At 42.3% G+C, this 19,325-nt stretch overlaps 1 protein-coding gene across 3 annotated transcripts in view; it reads right to left on the bottom strand.

Moving 5' to 3' along the window:
• HIVEP2 (HIVEP zinc finger 2) overlaps window positions 1-19,325 on the bottom strand; it is a 135,584-nt gene that overhangs the window by 35,874 nt on the left and 80,385 nt on the right. For all 3 annotated transcript variants that reach the window (XM_081905113.1, XM_081905114.1, XM_081905115.1), the window contains one exon: window positions 6,894-6,989. The gene's annotated coding sequence lies outside the window, so the exon portion shown is untranslated. The remainder of the gene's footprint in view (window positions 1-6,893; window positions 6,990-19,325) is intronic.

Here is a 19,325-nt window from a genome sequence, read left to right as displayed (position 1 = left end):
GTGGGTCTACTCTTACGTTGTAAAGATGAAATCCTTACTCACACCCCTGGCACACTCATATGCAGGTCAGGCTCTGACTGGCTTCAAGGGCATTGCATCTCAAAATCTTGCCAAGAATAAGATTCAAACACTTATGGTTCTTTCAGGAGAGAATGTTAGCTATTTCTAGAGACAGAAGTGCTTCTAGATATTGGGATCAGAAGCTCACTTAGTGATCACACTGCGCCTAGTGATCACAGTGACTTTTCTCAGTAGGTCTTGCCCCAATGAGGCAGTTGTCAGGACTGAAGTTCCCTGCTTTCCACCACTTTCTAAGGCTCCTACTCCCTCAGGTCCTTCCCCAGCAACCTGAGACTCCGTTGTCTGGTGTCTCTTTGCTCCACCCTCTTCATACCTCTTTGGGTTCTGGGAGACCAGGGAAGAGGAGAGCTAGTCATTGCAGGAGGTGGAGACTTCCTGGATTCTTCAGCAGCCTGCCTCTACTCTGCTTCTGCCTCAGAGTCTGAATTGCTCTCTACCACAGCCTCTTCCTGTTCACTATACCTTTACCTCTTCAGCTTCTGACATCTCCTCCTACCAGTCGGTACCCTCTTCTCCCTCTGATCACTCATTGCCGTCCCACTACCAACCCCCCAGCTCTGAGCTTTCTTCCCTTGGGGGTTTGCTTGGGGGTCCCCAGCTGATGCCTCCCTCCACTCCTCTGCATCCAGCCAGTCCATGACAAACAATCATTCAACATAAACCAAAGGAGCCAGGACCCTTCTGATACATCAGTGGTGGCCAAACCTGGCCCTCCAGCTATTTTTGGACTACAACTCCCATCATCCCTAGCTAATAGGGCCAGTCGTCAAGGATGATGGGAATTGTAGTCCCAAAACAGCTGGGGGGGCCAAGTTTGGCCACCACTGCGATGCATATTATTTAATACTTATTATTAAAGACTGAAAATAAAGCTGTGACGGGAACCATAACAACCAATCAAAACAAACAAGCCGGAACGAACACACACACACACACATTCCACACATATTGTTTAATTGCAATTTAAGCCTGTCAAGAAAACTGGAAGTGCACTGCTTGAAGCTGGAGAGACAACTGGAAAAATTATCCTGCAGCGGTAGGCAGAGATATAATGAAAGGAGGTGGGAGTGGACCCAGTGGCGTAGCGTGGGTTGTCAGCACCCGGGGCAAGGCAAGTAATTTGCGCCCCCTAACCCGTGGATTTGCGCCCCCTAACCCTAACCCCCAGATGTTGCGCCCGGTGCGGCCGGCCCCCCCTGCACCCCCCACGCTACGCCACAGAGTGGACCGCCCAAAACACAGCTTGAGTAAACAAATACCGTTCAGGAGTGTTTTAAGAGCAGTTCAGAAGAGAGACATATTTCTCTTCAGGTTTTCCATGGATTGACATTTGTTCCAATTCAGCAGTAAAAGGTGGGTTTCCTCAAGGAAAACAGCAGGTCAAAAGAAAACACCTCTCAGCTGCATGATGAGAGATCAATACAAAATATTAGAACTCACAGGACAAATGAAACCGTGAATGGGCCCTAAATGGGAGAGTGGGGATCTTAAGCTCATTTACATGGAAATAAGTTCCACTGAGATCAACAGGACATGCTTCCAAACTAATGTGGTTACAAACAGGGTGTCAGGCAATTTATACACACAGCAGAATTTTGGATTGCTCTATTTACTATTGTACGAGGAAAGAGGACTGTGTAAACATAGTACTCTTAATGGTTTAGTGTCAAGACAGAATTTCTCCTTCAGACTATCCTTGTCTGTCTGTATTTTACTTTCAAAACCAGAAGTCACAGTGCCAAAAGGATTTCAAGGACTGTCTCCAAATACAGAATATTAATGCCCTGCAAGCACTCAGAATGCTTCCTCACATTGAAAGCTGAAATATATGCAACAGAAACATAGATGACTTATTATTTCCCCCTAAAATTTGTTTAAACATTTTTTTATCACAGCCTCATCCTAAGAAACCCTGGGAAAATAAACCATTTGCAGCACAAGTCCCCAGCACTTCGAAGTTGAATGAAGAAAGGCTGGCATCGTCGGATGTCTAAGCAGCAAACAGTAGTGCTCATAGGTTTGGGAAAAGGTATGGTTACAGACATATTTGGAATGTATATCCCAGGTCTGGGAAACCTATGGCCATCCAGATGTTGCTGGGTTGGGTTAGTGGGAGTTGCAGCCACACAGCATCTGTAGGGCCAAAGCTTCTCCACCCTCTTGCTCTCCATTCTGGAAAGCAGCAAATACTATAGACAGAAGACAAGCAGGATTTCCTAGTCTATGAATCACTGGAGGATCGCCAGAAAGATGCTTGTAAGCATTAGGCAAGGCTAGTCAACCAAAGCAGAAATGTATCTGCCGAGTGAGGTCCAGAACGTTCTGGATCACAGGCTGTTCTGACCTACTGAGTTATGCAAACCAGAATGATCAGACACCAAGAACTACAGTGGTACCTCAGGTTAAGTACTTAATTCGTTCCGGAGGTCCGTTCTTAACCTAAAACTGTTCTTAACCTGAAGCACCACTTTAGCTAATGGGGCCTCCTGCTGCAGCCACGCCACCACTGCACTATTTCTGTTCCCATCTTGAAGCAAAGTTCTTAACCCGAGTTATTATGTCTGGGTTAGCGGAGTCTGTAACCTGAAGAGTATGTAACCTGAAGCGTATATAACCCGAGATACCACTGTAATACCAAGGCCTACATACTACCTTCATGGTGTCTGTGTGTCTATGGCTTCTTTGCACTGCAAAGAACATTGTTAAGGATTCTACCCACATGCCTGCATAGCCAACAGCTTCATCCCAAACAGATGTTAGGCACTTGTCTGCAAAGACACCACATTCAAAATGCAGGTCTCGGGAGAATCAAGTGACATTTCCCTCCCCCTACCCCCATAAACTGCGTATGAGTCAACGTTCTCTAATACAAACCAATCCCTATATATACAAAAAATAACACAGCAGGGACAAGGGTTCTCCTCCAATCTGAAGTAGCATTAAAACTTTACCTCCGACAAATATATGAAACGGCTCTTAGCTTTCTTGCTGGAAATGAAAACTAGAATCTGTTTTCGGTTGGGGGGTGGGGAGGACAATCACTACCACTATCTCACTTATAGAAGATCTTTTGCTCACAGGTTCAAGGCAGCAGGAGGTTTGCCTGCACTCTCTGAACCTGCTAAAGGAAATGAGCTTCTCTTCTTCACGTGCAGCACTGAAATTAGGCCAAGGCCTTTGAAGACACTCATTTCCCCCTCCCCGCATGCCCACTGAAAAAATTGTTGCATAGATCTATAAACTACCCTGCAAATTGCTCTATAGATCTATAAACTACCCCACAAACATTAAACATTTGCTTTCCATAGCAGCAGCACCGGCATATCCTAAATTAAGACCAGCAATAATGTGCACCTAAAAATCCAACCACATGCATGTCTCTTATATTGGGAATAGATAGATATAGTTAGATGATAGATAGATAAATAAATAGATAGATAGATAGATAGATAGATAGATAGATGATAGATAGATAGATAGATAGATGATAGATAGATAGATAGATAGATAGATAGATAGATAGATAGATGATAGATAGATAGATAGATAGATAGATAGATGATAGATAGATAGATGATAGATAGATATAGATAGATAGATAGATAGATAGATAGATAGATAGATAGATAGATGATAGATAGATAGATAGATGATGATAGATAGATAGATAGATAGATAGATAGATAGATGATAGATAGATGATAGATGATAGACAGATAGATAGACAGACAGATAGATCAAGCACACTCATTATCACTGATAGTCTTCTAAAGATACAAAAGCTCTATCTACATGAGCCTCAATTCACAGAAGGACCATAAACTCCAATGCTAATGAAAGCTAAAAGCCCTATTTTAAAACACCACTTAAAAGGAACCGATGAAACTCTTTAACAGGCTGCATCATAGGAAAGGGCATGTTTTCCCTATGGACCGCTTGTCCCAATGCTGAGATGTAGCCATTCATTCTGATGGCTTCCTATTTAAGTCCCTGCTGACCCCTCTCTCTGCGCTGCTTCAGTAAGTTAGAATTGGCTGGGACTGGACTACATTCCTCAACAGACAAACGAAAAGCGCCCCATGCCGTTGTTTACATTTTTAAATGGCAAGTGCTCACTCAGTGATATTGTGTGCATATGGCATGTGCATTCTCTTAGAACACGGAGCACTCTCTGAAGTTCTGGGAGAAGGGGAGAGATGCTGCCTCTTGTTATCTTTTTCAGACAATCGCTACAGAAGCACAGGACAGGATGTTATGCCTAGATAGGATGTTATCTTGCTTCCTCCCCAGGCACTCCATTCTTTCCCCTCAGCATGCTTGGTCCTGCCTCTTCCCCACTTGATGCCTAACAAAAACTATTTGGCCAGACTCCAAGATTTGCCGGGGGGGGGGGGGGGGAGCAGGCTGACGTATTGTATTAGACCATCTTAAGCAGTGAGAGTAAGAGAAAGTGCAAGCTTTGGGGCTTTACAAAGAACTTTGGCAAACATATACTTCTACTTAGGAGAAGAAAAACTTTCCATTGTGGTTGCTTTAGCCTGTGGTCTACAGGTTTTATTCTCTAAGGTCTTGTAAGGTAACACACCCCACAAACTTTGGAAGCAATATTTTGATGTTTTTACTGGTTATCCACCAGAAGCGAACAGCACACTGGAGATAACTTTGGTCCCTTTCTGCACAGAAGTGAGTGGAGTGAGATGCAAATGGGCGTGAATGCAGAGCCAGTTTCCCCCCAAATCACAGCAGTGTGTTAAAAATCAGCCTGGTGGATGCTGCAGTTGTGCTGGAGAAATTCAGACACACACACAACATTCAGGGGGAAATAAAATATTTTCTTAAAGGCTTTAATGTTATTCTACATGATACAGCTCAAATAATTTTAAGGAAGTTTTTATATGTAGCTAACTTTTAAAAAATCATTTCTAGCAGCTGTAATTCTAAGTCAAATGTTACACTGGCTACATTTTCTAAATGACCTTTGTTGGGAACTGGATGGAAGGAGTACATTCCTGCTGATTCGCTCAGCAGCATTTGACCACAATATGCTTCTGGACTGACTGGTATGGGATTAGCAGGAATTGCTCTGCGATAGCTCCAGTCCTTCCTTGAGGGATGGTTCCAGGAAGTGAAACTGGGAACTCCTGCTCAGTGCCTTAGCCATTGGCTGATGGTCACCTGCAAGGTTAATCATCCCTCGCCTTATTTAGCAGAGACTGTCCAAAGGTTTAGGGCATGGGTTGGCAAACTAAGGTCCGCAGGCTAGATCAGGCCCAATTGCCTTCTGGATCCGGCCTGCGGATGGTCTGGGAATTGCTGTGTGGATCGCCAGCGTGTGTATTCTTTCCCTCTCCCTCCTACGGCACCAGCGCCACCTCCTCCCTCCCTCCTCCTGGCTTCTCCCCACCCTGCCTAGAGGAGGAAGGGGCTTTGTTGGTGCCCGCAGAAGCAGCCCTTCTCTGGACGTGCGCCACTCATCGTCCAGCCCCTGCCACTCTCAAGACACAGGTAAGCAGCCACCAGGGCTCGTGGTACTCTTGCATCATTCCCCCCCATATATAGTCCGCCCCCCCAAGGTCTGAGGGACAGTGGACTGGCCCCCTGCTGAAAAAGTTTGCTGACCCCGGGTTTAGGGTGTGTTATGCATAATCAATATGCAGATGACATGCAACTCTATTTCTTCCTTTCACCTAATACCAAGGAAGATGCTGAAGTTCTGTATCAGTAGCTGGCTGGATGAGGGCTAACATATTAATGCTTAATCCAGACATGACAGACACCCTCCAGATGTTACAGGCATACCAGATCATGCCACACAACAACAAATACTATAATACAACAACAACAACAAATAAGAGCTGTCAATGTATACCTCACATTATACAATGTCAGTCCCCAGCAAAGGCAAAATGAATAGAAAAGTATGCAAATAACCTGAAAACTAAGCAATGACAATATCAATGGTACTTTAGATTTTAGATGAGGCTAGCTGCCTTGAGCACCAGAAGGGTGTAATGCAATGCTTTAATATGTTTTATATATTTAAAAGTACTCTTTCATTTTCAGTACCTAATCTCTGAAGGTTTGACCTGAATGTTATCGTGTGTCTTTGGAAAGTTCTTCCTACAGAGGAGAAGAGGTCCTCTCATTTTCACAATGGATGAATCAGATATTACTAGCAGGATCAAGACACTTGCACTATAGTCTCTGCCTTGCCCGACCAAGACTGGGTTAGATTCCACCAGTACTAAGCTGCTTCTAAAGACCACATTGCTATTCAGAGCAGAAGGTGCAGTGCTTGGACTGCTTTCCAGACACTCCCCCTTTAAGGGAACCCTAGCAATATATTCTAATAAATACATGCATAATAGGTCATGTTGATCAACCTGTACACTTAAGTATAAAAGCAGTTAAGTAGGCAGTTGCTGTTACAACAACTTTCAGGGACCCTGCCTGCTCCCCGATAGCCAAACCATTCTGAGCATCATTCTCAACCTCATTCTCCTGGTGCCATGATATTCTACAAAGGTGTAACCTTTTGATTCGTCCCAATGATATGCTGTTATTGGTGCCCCCTGAACCCAGCTCCAGCGTAAGGCCAAGATACTGCATTAACAGCATTCAGAAGTGATGTGTTCTAGACAATAAGTTGTCTTAGTGTGACATGTACAAACAAAAACAGCAATTAGTGTATATACAGTCTCAATCTTGCACAGAAATGCATAACTGAAACCTTGACACATAAAAGCAATGCCCTCTCATCATAGCTATGTTAGCATGCTGGAAATAACATACGGCAACTGTTAGTTTCTTACCTCTCTGTTGATGTCAGAGATGAAAGTGAATAATGGTCCGACGACTACTTGGTTCATTAATCCAGTTTAGAAATGGCTCTCCAGGATATTCTGCACCTATTTAAAACAACAATAATAAAAAAGGTTCAGAGGAGGTTGAGCAATATCATCCATTTTTTATCACAGTCTAATGTACACAATAGGGACGCGGGTGGCGCTGTGGGTTAAACCACAGAGCCTAGGACTTGCCAATCAGAAGGTTGGCGGTTCGAATCCCCACAACGGGGAGCTCCCGTTGCTCGGTCCCTGCTCCTGCCAACCTAGCAGTTCGAAAGCATGTCAAAGTGCAAGTAGATAAATAGGTACCGCTCTGGCGGGAAGGTAAACGGAGTTTCCATGTGCTGCTCTGGTTCACCAGAAGCGGCTTAGTCATGCTGGCCGCATGACCCGGAAGCTGTATGCCGGCTCCCTCGGCCAATAAAGCGAGATGAGCGCCGCAACCCCAGAGTCGGTCACGACTGGACCTAATGGTCAGGGGTCCCTTTACCTTTACCTTAATGTACACAATACTGTTGAGGACTGTACAGTTTGCTTTAGAGTTCCTGAGTAAATTGTTTTTAAGTTGATAAATAGAAACCACCACTTCTTAAGCAAATTCCACTTCTTAGCTTACTTTCTGTACTCATGTACACTTATCTGAATACAAAATATACACAAATCAGGTCTGTTTGAAGGAGCACATGTGTAGACACAGATACTTCTCCCTTTATGAGGCAGGAGTAGGGGGAAATTCCTTTTTTAGTTTTTATTTTAAATAGGGTGGGGAGAGCAATTTATATTTGTGTGCAGGTCAAAGCTGGCAGGCTCTTTTGGCTACACAATGCAATAAGTGTCCCTAAGTTAACAATACATATGCAAAACATGCTGCAGGAAAGGTACCAAAATGTGGTGTTAGCACCAGTAAAGGATGCAATCTCAGTCACCAGCCATGGTACCATGAGCCGCCACAAGACTGTGGCCTTTCCAAAGCAGTAACTGCACAACCAGCTATTATCAGTTGTCCAAGGGCACTGGCTGTTTTAGAGTTATTTATAGAATGTTTTGGTAAAGGATTTTCTCTCCCCCCCCCTTCTTTCCTTCCATTTAAAAAAGTGCAATTGCTGAAAGAAGCATACCCCTCACACACCCCTCAGAGACTAAGGGAGATGGCTACACATAAAACTAAATAAATAATTAAGTGACACATATCAAATAAACTTGTTCATTCCCCCCGCCACCCACAAAGCATATAATTTTAACAATGCGCATGTGCAGATTTCAAATTGTGATATAAACATTTTCCCTAGGCTTGGGCTCTTACACCATTCTAACTATGGTTTTAATAACAATTTCTTTAAAAAAAAAATAAAAAAAAAATTAACTGTTGCCAACTGGAAAATGTGCTTTCGAAAATCTGGGATCCCTCATTTTGTATGCGTGTCTCACAGTCATTTGTTCTTAAAATGGCTCCTTTTGCACTGCATTAATTGCCTTCCAAGAAGTTGTGGCAGCATCTTGCAAATTTACATTCCTGGTGCTTTAAGCTCACAAAAAACTCCAAATGCACTTTCAGGGCGGTTATTCCAAATTGTTTTGCAACAAATGGCACCTTCATGTTTTATGGATGTACCAGATATGCACTGAGGTTTTAATATCTATGAAATACTTCTAACCTTCTTTTCCACTCATATTTCTCATGCATGTTGAATTCAGTAAGTAGGTAATAATCAACAAAACAACACCAGATGAGCAAACTTGAACCCAGGGTATGCTGCCCAGGAGCCTAAAAGCTGCTTGCAATTGACATACAGTACTTCCAATTAATGTGCTTTTAAATTTCAGATAGAATTACCTTCTCTTTAGGAACAACACTTGCAAGAAATTTAGTGTCTTGGGTTAAAAATCTCATGTCAGCCCTCACCAAACTAATTGGCCACATCTCAGCTCAACTATCTGTCCTAGGAAATAGATTATGGGGAAGCGATGCAAGAGGGTAGAAAATATAGCATCTATTGCTGTTTCTAAATTAAGGCAATTTAATCTCCTCCCTGCATGCTTTCCATTAAATCTGAGAAAAAGAATGGTTTTTTTAGGTATATTGCTAAGTTAGAATCCTCAAAGGTAGGCAGGAACAAGATATATTGAATTCTGCTTTGCAGATGCAATGGAACAGAAAGAATCCTGTATTATACACACAGACTTAAGAAACCCACATTATATTTTAAGGAAACAAAGCTTCTAGACCTCATAAAGCTTGCTTATGTGATACATCCTCTAATGGTCCCTTTGAGCATCTCATTGTATTATTTGTTTACACATTTAGAGGTAGAATCTGAAAGCAGGTTCAGGAAGGAAAACGGACCCCAAACACACATTGACTGTTGATACATTTCTGGTACAATGACAGTTTTCTGCCACGTTTTGCCGTTGGAAGGACACATCACAGTTCAGTCACAGCTACAATGATTTCAAATTCATAGCTATTGAAAAAAATTAAATGTGCATCAGGGAAGACCAACCAAGAGATAATGGAGAAGGAGCTTGTTGATTTTGAAGCTGTTTGGGGGGGGGGTGTCTTCCTGGATACATATACATTTTTTTTCTGGAATCAATGAAGAAGAGGTTACATGTGCAATTTTAAAGGGACATCTTGCTTCATTCTGAAGCTGTTTTTTTCTTTTCATTGTCCCTGGTAGACAAGTGAGGATTATTATTATTATTGTCAATATGTAAACATTTTTTAGAAATTACCCTGTTAACGTGAATGTAAATAAACTCCATACTTAGTTGATCCATATTGCTGGGGATGGACCATTATGGTTCAGAGAGGTGGCCTACATGAACCCCTGCATGAACTGATGGAAGACCTACACTGACGTAACAGGTTTACAACTCATGAAACTTGAGGTCACTGCCTGGTTTAGGGTTGGCACTGAAGAAGAACAGGGCTCTTGTGAGAGGCAGAAATTAAACTAGTGAAGCCTTTTCTGACACAGAAATGTGATTCTGGAGAAAGTTTCAGCTGGTCACCTTGAGCTTAGGGCGAGCGTGTGGGCTCTTGGAGAGATCACAGCTGCTGTGCTCCTTCTTAAGTCCTCTTCCTGCTGCACTGCTGTGAGCTAAGTCATGACTGGACTTGCCATGTCATTCAAATCTAGGCTCACGGTTTGCCCCACCCGACAAAACCACGAGCTGCGACCAAGTTCTGTTCTTCGGTTTACGTTTTGTGGTTTGGCTGGAGCGAAACAAACCACAAGCCCCAGTTTGTACAGCAGGCTAAGCCAAACCATTGCTTAGCTCACAGCAGCACAGTCATAGGAGGAGAAGAATTGCAACGATTGTGATCTCTTCTCCAGGAAGCCTTGCATTAAGGCTGAGCTGTGGTTTGGCTTAGTCTTAACATACTGTTATGGGCTACCCCAATCTCTGCTGAGAGTGCAATATTCCAGGCCTCTTGGTACTTAACCAGGGTTTGTGTTTCCTTTGGATAAATGAGGCATAGCAGAGACTGTAGTGTCTTAAGCGATATGGTTTTATTTACACATATATGCACCTGAGCCTTGATGGAGGGAGTATGGAGCATTACACACCAAGACTGTCTTTTGTCGCTTCTTCCATAGCTTCAGCAAGCTTGAGTCCAGAGTAGAAGCCAGCCATGCTCCCTGGTCTCTGGGCACAGCCAGTCTGCATGGAGTCCTGTCCTCCCTCCCTTTCTTCTTGTTCTTTTCAAAAACCTCCTGCAAAAGGACATTTTCTTCCTGTGGGGACATCATGCCCACTGTAACCCTGGCAACCTCCCCTTCCCAATTTTCCTGTCTCTGTCCATTACTCAGAGCCAGGGGAATGACAGTATTTGCATTTTCAATTGCTCTCAATGGCCCAGTTATCTGATCTGTTTCTTAATGGCACCTCTATTAGCTGATCTCCTGAAAAGGAATACAGGTATAGCCTTTATTTGTTTCTTACACTGTGCCTGGCATCTTCCCATAAAATATTAGCTAAATTATAACATTGACTAAATTAAGAATTTAGGGGCATCTGCCCCTCCAAACCCATAACAATACAAACTGCGTCACCATGTATGACCCCCCAAATTATTTTGGGGGCCCTCCACCACCTCTGCAAAAGTGGATACAAAGCTGCATATGCAATGTTTTGTAAGACTGTGCACACTTCTGTCTCTCCATATAGTGTCCTGGAGCAGAGAATCCTGTTGTTGACACCCCTGCCTCCAGTTTCTTTGCCCCACTCCCAGTGTTGATGAGATGGAAGTTAGGTGCACAGTCTGTCAGAAGACCTCTCATGTTTATGCAAACTGGCTGCCCGTACTGTACATGCATTTACATTTGCAGTAGTTCTGCTGCTTCCACATGAATACCTGCCACAAGCCACAGGAAAGACTGTGGGCCCATTGCTCTGCTTTCATCAAAAGAGTTAAATGCATAAAAGTATGTAGACAAGAGATCAGATTAGAAAAGGGATTCCCACCATCATGCAGAATGCAGATGTGGTTTTGAAGGAATACAGTGTCGAAATGTAAAGGATAAAACAGGTCTGGAACCCATTTGCAACTGGAGGATTCTGAGTATTATTCCCCCTCTTTCCCTTCAGTGTTTGCTATCTGCAGCAAGAACAAACCGACAAATGCGTTACTAATCAGTAATGTAAACAGTGGTCTCTACAAGCATTTGGGCATATAAGAAAACATATGTTTTGGCTTCAGAACCCTTGCATTTTATCACTTCATTATGTAATTTTCTAAGAACATGTATTTTGTAACGGAGGCAAAGAAACAACAGCACCAGCACATAACTGGAACCCCCAGAATATTATTGGCTAGACTTAGTGCATGCTAGTCCCACCTCAGGAAGTTGTGGTGCAGGCAAAGGGTGGCATTACTAAAAATAAAATGATAAAGGACTGGTAAGCACACGGTGGGTCTAAGGTCCCCAGTTCTAATTGGGCCCACTGTGATGAATATTCATATAACATTCATTTTTTTATTCATATGTCTGGGAGGCTTTGGAATTAAGGTAAAGTACTAGTGCAAAGAGAAAATGCCATAAAAAATGACAGTGGGGGTTATTAAGACAGTCTCCTGTCTAGTTGTGTCACTAAATAATAATCTCTTATACAATTTCATTTTCTTTTTTATGTTAAATTTGAGGGATTGTCAAATACACCTCATTGTTTTGCTTTGTTTTAAATAAATGAGGCCTATTTTATCCCAGTCTCAGATAAGGCAAATGTTGTTTTTTTAATTAAAAAAGGTTAATTTTTGCTTTCTTTTGAGTCTCTTTGCTCCTTTTTCTGTAAAGCTAGTGTTAAAAATATACAGTATATATTTTCTTTTTCTTTTATGTTTTTCTTGTTTGGAATAATAAATAAAATTATTTTAAAAAATAAAAAAATGTTTATATAAAACTACCTCAAGGCATTGAAATATGGCAAGCAATAAATTCTAAGTTCCATTATGTGAAAATTTAAAAAGTACTCCAAAACCTCCAATTACAATATAATCTTCAAATAGTTTTACAAGGTGGAACAAGTTGTGGGTATGAACCACAGAAAGCCAGTATAAACATAAATCCAAACGATTGGGGTCTCATTGATTTTAGTGGCAGTTAAGTGTACTACATATCCTTTGGGTTACCCTCCTGTGGGAAGCCAGGGCCTGAGGGAATAGCCCTGAACACAGAGGTGGAAACGTTACCATGGTGACAGAGAAGCAAAATATTCCATGGCTGGAGAGAGGGGAGTCTCATGGGGATTTGTGGGAGAGAAAAGAAGGTGCAGGTTAGCATTAGTGGAGGCAGGCCAAGGTGGAATCCCAGAAAGATACCCTCAGTCACTTTCTGCCTCAGTTCAAGCTCTTGGGCCTCACCTGTGAGGGTACCCAGCCCCTGCTGTATCATTACCTAGATGAGTAGATATCTGAGCATTCTCATCAATCAATTGCTTTTAAGAAATGAGTTTCAGTCCTGCAAACTAAGGGTCAGAATGCTGCGAACACTCAAAAGTGGTGTCACAGTGCATAATGTGTCAGCTTTTGTTTTATACAATGGGAAGTTATTTCTCTCCCTAACACCCCTCCTTAAAAACAACAACACCACTACTTCAGATGGACCAAAATGAAGCAGCCAGATTACTGACTTGGGCTCACTTTTAGAACTCAAACAGCCACTGTTTTAAAGCAGCTGAATTGTCAAGACAGTTTGTTCCCAGGCCTAACTCAAGACGCTCACATTAGTGTTTAAAGCCCTAAAAATAGGTCCCAAATACCTGGAAGACTGCTTGCTTCCCTACAAGACTTCTCAGATGCCAAGATCAGCAGAGGGGGCCCTCAGATGTTTGGTGTGGTTGGGTGGGTGGCCTGGGAATTCTTCAAGGTTGTGGAATTCACTACCCACAAGGTGCGTCTGACGTTGTCATTTTATAGTTTCCATTGTAGAAGACCAAGTGATTCCTGTTAAACCATGTTTATAAAACTGATTGGCATGGTATATTACATGGTATATTACATGTCTATTTCACAGGTGGAGAACCTCAGGGCCTGTAGACTGGATGCGGCCCTTCAGACCTCACCACCTGGCCCTTGGACCACTCCCCTGGCCATGCCTCCTTTTCAGGACACATTCTTGCTTCCTATGCCACACCCACCAATACTCCTCAAGTGCTTTTGTCTAGCTAGAATGTGTTCTTGGACTTTGACATGCCTCTTGGTTGCCTGGATGGAGAAAGGTGTATGTTTAGAAACCATGATTTTTGCTGAAGCATAGACACCTTCCTTGCTCCACCTACTTTTTGCCTCTGGCCCTGCCTACCACTAGCATGCAGCCCTGGGAAGACTGCTCAGGAATAAATACAGCTTTTGGCCTGAAACAAGCCTTCCACCCCTTTGCTACTTCCACAAAGAATTTGCATTGCCATTTATAAAGTAACCCATCCGTCTGCAGAAAATAACAAATCAGTCATACTGCTTTCCATTCTCTGTCAGAAAATCCATTACAGCTCAAAACAGGAACACACACTTTTCACTAAACAAGTTTGTTTAACCTAAGGTTCCACCTTAACTATTCTGGATTTTATTTAGATCAACAGGCAGCACAGCCATAGCACTACACTGTAGGGTTCAGCAATGCAAACAGCGGCCAGTTGCTACTGTAAGGATAAGGGTAAAACACCAGCAAAGCAGCACCAATGGTAGTGCTGGGGCCAGTTTCAACCACCAAAGTGTCCCTGGGGCTAATGCTTTGAACCATCCACTCCATCCTGTTTACTGCTTTGCTTCTGCAGTCTCTCCTGGCATCATACTGTGAGATCCTTGCTAATGACAGGGCTCAGTACAGAAGATGCTGCTTACATTCAATTGCCTGTACGTTCATCCATAATCTTTTATTGACGTATTTGTTTTGAAATAAAATAGCTCATTGAAAACAAACTTCTAAACAGCTGGTTCGAACTGCATTAAATGCAAATCTCCTACAAACTCCCTATAAATAAAACCATTTTTCTGTCTGTCCAGAAGACCATTTTTATGCTGCTCTTCATAAAGCCAGTTCTTTTATTCTAGCCAGGGGCTAAATTAGAAAGTGCACATCCTCCTAACCACAAACTTCAGTGCAAATAGCAATTTAGACACCACCAGCTGGAATTCATGCCCTAGCTAGCCAGGCTTGATGTGCAAAAACAGCAGGATGGCTGGTGCTGTATCCACATGTAGAAAGGAAGGTGGAGCAACACCAAAGAGCAAAACACATAGGGGCAGAGGCAAAGCTTCAAACTGGTAGCCCCCAAATAATGATTTCCCCCCTACATGCAAATTGTTCATTCTGTTTGGATACAAAAAAAAGTATTCAGGAACACTGTAAATTGAAAACATACATAAAACAATCATTAAAGTGAATATAAAATGCTAAAGCAAATCAATGAATAATGTCTGGCCCCAGACAATGTTCCTCATGCAACTCAAAACGCCAATAAATAATCCTGTATCATCGTATGTGGAACAGGAAAAACATGTAATATGGTGACATCATAGGATGGGCAAAGTATTTCTGTAAATTGCAGGAGGAAAAAGAAGAACACACAGCAGCAGCTGCCACAAGACCTGGGCTAGAGTAAGGAGCAGTTGCCATCTCAACCCTGCAGTTCTTTCTGCCACTATGACACGATAGGAGTCAAGTCACTATGACAAGTAAAAGATAACACTTTGATGCCACAGATGTGGGTTAACATGCCATCTCTGCCACAGTGACCTCAGGCTCAAACTCATTTTTACACACTGCTGAACAGGAATAACAACCTACCAGGGCTGTTAAAGAGTAAAAACAATGAAAGGTGAGCACAATAAAGACCATTAAGTACTTTGCAAATTCAAAGCACTGCAAGAACTTGCCACCGAAAAACTTCCAGCTTGCCTTCTGACGACAGGGAAGCTAGAAATGTGCCATACAACTGAGAGACAAAATTGGAAATAAATATAGAGAGGCCTTTGGAGCTGTCAACAGGAAAAGCTGTGGAGCACCAGGTGCCTTAGATGTTCCTAACAACCACTTAGAATGGCAAAAAGTATCTCCCAGGAAAGGCACTCTGTGGGAGCCTGAGCCCACTGCAAAATAGCTGGCAGAAGCACTAGATCTCCACAGTCAGAACAAATGCTAACCTGCCCTGAGAAGCTGGCAATCAGCCAGAAAGAGAGATGCCCAGGAACAAGAGAAATCTGTCACCATGGAAAACCTGCAAATTCCTCCAAGCTGGCCTTCTCTCCCTACCCCCCGGATGTTTGCGTTGCTAGGCACAGAAATTGTTATCTGAAAATAAAATAGAGACTTTCTATCTTTGCATATCACTGCCTACCCTTTGTTCCCTATGCAGCTAAAATATGTTTGTATCAAACTTCTAAATGCCGTCTTATGTGCAGAATTCAGCCTGGGCACAATCAAAACACACTTGGTGCCAAATCCCTCAGACAAGGCTCCTGTGTACAGACACATTACTGCACTGAGGTTTCATTAACAGATGGGAAACGAACCCTGTGACCTGTATTTTTGCAGAAGGGTGAATAGGCATGCCTGCCACACCTGGCCATTTAAGCCCAGCTAAGTGGAGGAAGGATGACCATATTTATTTTGGAAATTTTATGTAGCTGATGGAATGGATGGGGGTGGGAGTAAGCAGAAACAACTTTAAATTTGCGAGTTAAGACCAAATGTTTAACAAAAGGCTTTCTTTCCAAACAGAAAAGTCTAAAGAGATGGAATGTGCTTCTGCACATCATGGCTGAATGTGAGAAACAACAGTATGCGAGTCATGAACAAATACATAAAAATCTAGAAGCAGCCTTCACTACTCTCTTTGCATAAATACGCACTATTATTATCATTGTTGTTGTTTATTAAGTTTATATCCTGCCCTTTCTTCCTAAGGAGCCAAGGAGGTATGTATAAAGATTAGCTTCCAGGTCACATTCTGGTTTTTCTGATTGACTTATAAACCCCCAGGTTTATATTGTGAACAGGTTACATAAAAGTCTGCTTCCCCATTCACAGAGCTGTTCACCCACTTAGGTAATTGCGGCAATCCTTTTAGTGTTGCAGGAAAGTGACCCAGAAGCAAGCGTTTCCATGGTGGTCCCTGAAGCCTGAATCTACAGAGTTCCCTCTGTGATTCACAAGGCACCATCAATCATCTGTTACAGGCTGTTCCTGAAAACTCCCCTCCCCCCACCCTCAAACCTTTCCCGGCCTCTAATGTTGGACTTTTCAAATGTCTTTATCTTTGTACTTCTGCCAAAGGTGGCTCACAACACAAACCTGAAAAAACCCCTCAAAGGATTTTGCAAAGTGGTATTGAAACATTTATCCCTATTTTCACATCTCAGATGTAATTATCATGGAACCCAGCCACTCACTGCCTTTTGGCAATTTTTCACCTGCCATTTTTATCTTTCTCTGTACTTGTAGTCCTGAAATGAAAACCAAAGATGTGGATAATAGCTTTGCATTATATGAAACAGTCCAGCAGAGAAAGATAGGACAGACTCACAATATTGTTAGAAAAATGTTTATAAAATAGGAATGGTGTGCTGTACAGTGGCACCTCGGGTTAAGTACTTAATTCCTTCCAGAGGTCCGTTCTTGACCTGAAACTGTTCTTAACCTGAGGTACCACTTTAGCTAATGGGGCCTCCCGCTGCTACTGCTGCACCGCCGCCACACAATTTCTGTTCTCATCCTGAAGCAAAATTCTTAACCCGAGGTACTATCTCTGGGTTAGCGAAGTCTGTAACCTGAAGCGTCTGTAACCCGAGGTACCACTGTATCATTCACATTTCAGTTTTATTTTCATTTAACAAAAGAGGTGACATTAAGGCAAATGCCTCCATAGCTCGACATTCTTCAATAGCAGTGCCTTTATTCCAGCGTATTACCCAATATCATCACTGGTCCCTAGCTGTTTTTCTGCAGAGGCCACCTATAATTTATGAGGTTATTACCTATTGCATCTAAGCAGACAAAACAGCTTTAAGTCCAAGCCACTCTCTCCTATGGAAGTCATAAATCTCTTCTGCACAGTGGATACAATCCAACAATATGTGCCTGCCATGTTGTCATATGTGCATTTTTGCTTGTCAAGTCAGAAGCACACCAGCTGCTTTTACATTCCTTTGAGTTTAAAAAAGCAACTTGTAGTTTAGCAGTGAGCTGCTGGAGAAAAGGAAAGATGAACTTGTCTATTACTTGTCTATGAGTACACCTCTGTTGATTGAGGGCAGAGTTTAAAACTGAGGTGTACAGCATTAATTTAAGGTATACAGGGTGAAGCACAAAGTGTTAATATGTGTTGTGCATGTGAACACACACACACAATCAAATATAATTTCTAATAAAATCATAAATTTTTATTTAAAATGTTCATCCCATATTTCTTTCAACAATGAATACCAAAGTGTCTAGCAGCATATTTTTAGCTACACACATCATTAAAAGTAATAATGCAACAAGTAAAAGTAAGGGGTGAACAATATTAGGAAATATTGTCTTTTTGTTGTTATAAGCAACAATATGACGCTAAAATCTCAGCAACAGCTAAAAACCAAAGAACAATGAAACTAGTTCTTCATGCTTAAAGGCACTTTGGGCTTATATGCTTCAAGCCTATAACCAGAGGGACTTTTAAAATAGGTTTCTGATATGGCTTTTAAATTGGCTGTTCTAAGGGGAGGAGTAAATAATTCCCACATGGTATGATTTAGGAGTTCTTTGGATTTTGGACAACATGGCTAGGCTGTGTTTTACAAAGAATGCCATTGGTCCAAGCGCCAAAAAGTTATTTGGCTACGGATAACAGGACATTGTGGCATGTCTTGATTAATTATCCTTTTAGTTTATGCTCATTCTACTCACCAATTTAAACTTGTCATGTGTGGGTCTTTGTCCATACATGTCACCCTGGAGGAGGGAATGACTTCAGACTTTTGGTTTCTATCCAAGTTGGGATTGCCAAAACTTGGAACTTCTGAATCTTGGAAGTCCCAGTGCTTGAATTACAACATCTTGGCTAAGCAATCAGCTATAACGTCTGACTCTTAAAACTTTTGTGGCTAACACTGAGGGTGGAAGGGAGTTTCAGGTAAAAAAATAAAAAGTTTTAAATGATCCTATTTTAAAGTATATCAGTATGATGGGTATTTATGCAAGGTTGGAGCAAGCAGGGCAGGTGAGTAGCTTTCTTTTCGTCCAGTAACCCAGGGATTGCTGCTGCCGTGAGTGCTGGAAGAAAGACCAGCTCCCTGCTGCAAGCCCCATTTCCACCTGGCCTAAAGGGTAGGGCCCAGACTCATCTTGAACAGCTAAAAGGTTCCTGGGAGGCCAGAGGGACATTGCTGGAACAACTCTAGGGTTGGGGCAACTAGCTAAAATGTTTTACAGTTCTAATTTTGGTTCCTCTGTTTTGGTTTCGTTGGGTTGGTGTTGGTTAAAAGTTTAGTTAGGTTAGACGGTTATTTAAATTGGGTATAACTGCAAGCTGTTTATTGTTGTTGTTGTTGTTATTGTTGTTGGTTTCTATTGATTTATTCATTGCTTGTATAGGATATTTTGTTTTTTAATGTTTGATGTTTTGTTGTGTTTTTATATACAGTGGTACCTCAGGTTAAGTACTTAATTCGTTCCGGAGGTCCATACTTAGCCTGAAACTGTTCTTAACCTGAAGCACCACTTTAGCTAATGGGGCCTCTTGCTGCTGCTGCACTGCTGGAGCACAATTTCTGTTCTCATCCTGAAGCAAAGTTCTTAACCTGAAGCACTATTTCTGGGTTAGCAGAGTCTGTAAACTGAAGCGTATGTAACCCGAGGTACCACTATATGTTGTAAGCTGCCCAGAGTGGCTAGGGAAACCCAGCAGAGGGGT

The sequence above is a fragment of the Podarcis melisellensis genome (assembly GCF_964234715.1).
Source record: "Podarcis melisellensis genome assembly, chromosome: 3".
Taxonomy (NCBI): Eukaryota; Metazoa; Chordata; class Lepidosauria; order Squamata; family Lacertidae; genus Podarcis; species Podarcis melisellensis.
Note: the sequence above shows the minus strand (reverse complement) of the source record. Positions and strands in the feature narration are given on the sequence as shown.